General features: G+C 40.1%; 1 protein-coding gene across 1 annotated transcript in view; it reads left to right on the top strand.

The window, feature by feature from the left end:
- The first annotated feature begins 4,173 nt into the window (after positions 1–4,173).
- Positions 4,174–5,000, top strand: part of LOC125025917 (gamma-glutamyl hydrolase-like) — a 17,857-nt gene continuing 17,030 nt past the window's right edge. Inside the window, exon 1 of the mRNA XM_047614254.1 lies at positions 4,174–4,327. The gene's annotated coding sequence lies outside the window, so the exon portion shown is untranslated. The remainder of the gene's footprint in view (positions 4,328–5,000) is intronic.

Here is a 5,000-nt window from a genome sequence, read left to right as displayed (position 1 = left end):
GACTCTGGGTTGTCAGACCAGGAAGTCAGTAGACGGATTATTGGCCTGGCAGCAGGGGTCATGAAATCTCTCGACAAGATACTCGACAAGAGTATTTGGAGATGCCGGTACCTGTGCAGAAGGACCAAGCTACATGTCTTCTAGGCCCTGATATTGCCAGTTTTACTATATGGTAGTGAAACCTATCTTGCTATCTTGTGCTTTGGAATCTCGTCTTGGTGCCTTTTGTAACAGATCCTTGCGCCGGTTTATGGGGTACAGTTGGCAGTACCATGTGTCCAACCAACGGTTGCACCATGAGACCGGTACAGGACCTGTTACTTGCACAATCCGCGATCGCCAACTCAGGCTATACGGCCACTTGGTTCGATTCCCACAGGATGACCTTGCCCACCAGGTTATCTCTGTCCGAGACAACCCTGGATGGAGGAGGCCTATGGGACGGCCGAGAAAGTCGTGGCTTAGGCAGATCGGTCAAACCTATTGTGAGGAGCTAGAGATGGGCCGGGCCCCTGCCTGGCGGCTTACCATGAGGGACCCTCGTGGGTGGAAGCCAAGGGTGGATGCGGCTATGCGCCCCTGCCGGCGTTAGCTCCCAAATGATGATGATGATAATGTCTGCCAAGTCACATCTGAATCTGTGAATTCTTTACGGTAAAGTAACGAGATCTGTCCTCTCTTGTAAACTAATGATCATAAATCCCAACCATAGAAATCTGAATTCAAATTCCAAGCACATTATTTTAGTAGTTGCAATGGTTCTTATTTTCACACAGATGGTTTACTGGTTGCAGTAATGTAGAGTAAGCATAAACAATATCAGGTACGTGAGTAGGAGAATTATAAAACCAGTTGATCACATCATTAGAAATTGAGGTACGTTGTTTGGCTTTGCATTTAAATACCTGAAGCTCCTTGAACTTCGCTTTGAAAGATTCAGGCTGGAGATGTTTTATGGCAGGCGGTCTTCTTTTAACACTTGTTTGTATAGATAAACACCGTCTATGAATTTATAAATCTGTATGCCTGTGTCATATGAATATTTTTTATTAACTTTCATTTTCAGTTGCTCGCATAAGGCGTTATGTGGTCATGTTTATATATATTGTCTTTGAGTTTTTGTGCTTTTTGTATTTGAGTTTCATTGGTTGAGTCCCATATGTTGGAAGAGTAGTTAGTAATAATGAAAGCAAGAGTTTGTGCAAAGTAATTCTCCTTTCTGTAGGTTTTTTTTATTTATGTGTTCGAGTATATCAATGTGCCTATTCTTTTTCTGTAAATGTTGTCCACGTGTGTGTCGATGGTCATATATGTATCTAGGTATACTGTCAGAGGAGAATTTGGCCATATTTTGCCTCTGAAGACACGTTGCGTTTAATCAGGATTTAATATGAGGCCATTGTCGGAATATTTCTTTGCTTTTGGAAGAATCTGTTGAGTAATGGTAGATAGATCGATATCGATCACACAGTGCTGTTTCAGTGGACAGCTTCTTGTAAATGAATGCTGCATCTCAGATATAAGGTGGTTTGAGCTTAGGAATGTTGTTTGTTTTTTAACTATTTTCTCTAGCACTTTAGATATCACTGGGAGTAGAGTGTTAGGAAGACAATTACTAATTTAATCTGCGTCTGATGTGAAAACCAGTGTTATAATGCCATGTTTTCAGAGTAATAAGTAGGTTCCGGTAGCAATAAAGGTGTTAACGAAGCAATCGCGAGTAATCTTTCCTTGAATCGAAAAATAATCCCATCCGCTCCTTCGACATTCGCTCTGCGTAAATGCTCTATTGGTAGGAGTGTTGTTTCTACGCTTGTTGGCTGTTGTCTAGTAGTATTTGTCGTGGACTAGGGGTTCTATTCTACCTAAGGAATCTAGGCAGATGTCTGTGCGGTGGTTGTATTTTATCTGTTTTCCATGTTTCTTTGGCGTCGTGTTGACATTCATTAAACTTATATTTGAATTTGTTCTTGCAGATTAGATTAACGTTTGATTTTTTAAAAAGATTATATTCAGCTGCAAGGGAATATCAGGTCTTTCCTGTCATTTATAGTTCTCTTGATGTCATCACTTATCTATGGAACTGGATGACGTCTAACAATTTTAGTTCGATGATGTATTTAAGGCATTAACGAGGATACATATACGTATTTTAACGTGTTAAAAAAAATCGTTAACAGGGGTAAAGGGAGGGGATCGTAGAGGGCTCGATCATGGCAGGGGAAAGGAGACCGGATTTTGGAGGGAGGGAGGGAGGGAGGGATGTTCCCTCCGCCTCCCTGCTTCTGAATAGGCGTCATGTCCTGGCCTATCTGTCTGTTGATGGTAGGCTACTGGCGGCAGAATATTCTAATTAGCAAGTCGAGTTTGTTTGGTTGTTGGTAAAGGATTCGTAGTGTGTCTAAGTACGCCTTTATTTTTTGGGAGGAAGTTAGTTTACAAAACTTCTGTAAAACGTCTGTTAATGTAAAGGTGAAGTTTCCTATGCGACTGGTGGACCAAAAGGGATAAATCTGAAAGAATCATAGACATGGAAAGGATCTTGACCATCGTATGCAAAATCTTACATTTGCTTTGAGTTTGAGTTTTGGGATGAGAATGTAGCAGCCATTCAATTTTCTAAACAAAATTAATGATTATATAGTCATATAGTAGAAGAGTATTAATATATGTCTATATATGTATATAAAATATATAATATATATAATACATATATATAATATATATAAAATTAATACATATATATATATATTTATTTACTTATAAGAACAAAAAATGTGTTCACAACCAAAATTACTTCACCCGGTACGACTAAATCCATTCCTTCACCAAGTTGCAAAAATCTCGTGTGTCGCATCGCCAACTTTCTGGTGTTCCTTGAGGAAGCAGCTGCAGTGTAGTTTCGCCAGAAGCATAATCTTAAAGTATGAAAATACAGCATATTAACTACAGCATATTAATTAATTAATGTACCTACGTTCGTGTTATTCTTTGAAAACAAAGTTAATTCTCCTCCGTTTAAAATTCATGAATATATATATATATATATATATATATGTGTGTGTGTGTGTGTGTGTGTGTGTGTGTGTGTGTGTGTGTGTGTGTGTGTGTGTGTAATGAATTTATATATGTGTATGTGCGTGTGTGTTTGTGTTTGCGTGGATGTGTATGTGTGTGTTTGTTTACAAAATGGATGAGACCCTCCCAGGCGCGCACTCGCTGCCTTTTCTTTTCTTCCCAAAACTCCCTCTGAAGACAAACATAAAAATAAAATCCTGCCATCTATGAACAAGAACCTTGGCAGAAATAGCCCAGTCTCTCGCGTAAGCAAAGTCATGTAAATGCGTCATTGATTGTAGAAGTGACACCAAGGTCGTTATGCCACACAGGCGCGATTAAAGTGACACACGGCTAGTTGCCTTGTTGCTAAGAGATAATGAGAGGCAGGGTAATCGCAGTGTACTTTTGTATGGGTACAGTGGAGTCACATTATGTAAATCAGTCTTTTATGTATGTAATGGATGTGTATATATATACATATATATACACATATAGACGTGTGTGTGTGGGGGAGGGGGTGTAGCCATACATGTATATGTATGTCTTTACCCATATGAGGGAAAGACAAACACGCACTCACACACGCACACGCATACATTTATATATATGTATGTAAGTATGTAAGTATTGCAAATAGATAAAGAGAGAGAGATGGAGAGAGGGGGAGGGAAATTTGCTCAGTGACTTTCACTATACTATAAAGAAATTTTCCTATATATCCCTAAATTATTGTATTTTGCTGTATTGAAGTATATTATACATCACCGATTTGACGCTTTTCACAATGAAGTCCTTCTATTGCTACAGAAAACTTTGTTTTCTTAAATTGCAAGGTTCAACATGAGACGTAATGAACGCAATTCAGTAACCGTAAGAGTTAGATGAAGGAAACACAAGGAGATTAATCAATCACTATGAAACGGTTAATCACCACATGCAAGGCAAAGACACCGTGAGAGGGAAATGACAATGTAATAAATCAGACTTTAAACCAATGTGCTAATCCCGCGACGAAAACACCCACGCAGGCTAATCTCTCTTCCTCGCCACTCACACACAAACCCGATGAACCTAACTAATACCCCGAGAGTAACTAGGCGTGGGAACAAAGGGCGTCCTAACGAAAGGTTCGGTACAGCAGGCACCCAACATCCTGTGTGCGTGTATCAGAGGCTTAGGACGGAGAGGGTGGGATCCCTCACTTCCATTGCGCCTGCCTTTGGAAGTGGACGTAGAGGCGCATCACCAAGACCTCGCTAAAGGACGGGTAAGCGTACGGGTTAAGGGTATGGGTTGAGGGTATGGGGATGGTTTGTTTGACGCCGCTGGGAGTGTCATTGTCGACTGTATTTATGATTTGGTTACGAGTGGTTTGTGTCTCCCGTTTAATAGTTTTATGCATGCTTCGGCTTGTGTTTGCAGGGGTGTAGGGCATTTCAATTTGTGAGTATTAGCGCTGATTAAATTCAGAAAACAAGGGATGGAAATATGATTTTCAGGTTAAGAGGAGCTCAAAAAGATTCTGGCAAGTTAGGGTTAAGGTTATTCTGTTACCGTAATATGTTTCTCTCTACATGCATATTAAAGTTAAATGTGTAATTGACTAAATTAATAGATCTGACAAAGGCAACTTACACGTGCCTAACGACATTTAATTAAAGAGCTTAGTAGCAGCATTACTTACCAATCATTTAATCTAGTAACAAATTGAAAAGCATACTCTTATATGGCAAGAGATTTAGCAATGGGCCGATGACACTGCGCGGCTTCTGACAGCGTGCATTACACAAGCACAAAGCCGGACGCGACGCACGTTACTGCGCACTTAACTTCTGTCGGTCCTTGTCAGCTGGGCCAGTATTGCCAACTGTATTGTGTATGACTTTGGTACCATCTATCAAAAGAGTATTTGTTCAATCACAAGTCGTTTGCTTGGGAGA

This window comes from Penaeus chinensis, chromosome 5, assembly GCF_019202785.1.
Source record: "Penaeus chinensis breed Huanghai No. 1 chromosome 5, ASM1920278v2, whole genome shotgun sequence".
NCBI classification, from domain to species: Eukaryota; Metazoa; Arthropoda; class Malacostraca; order Decapoda; family Penaeidae; genus Penaeus; species Penaeus chinensis.
Note: the sequence above shows the minus strand (reverse complement) of the source record. Positions and strands in the feature narration are given on the sequence as shown.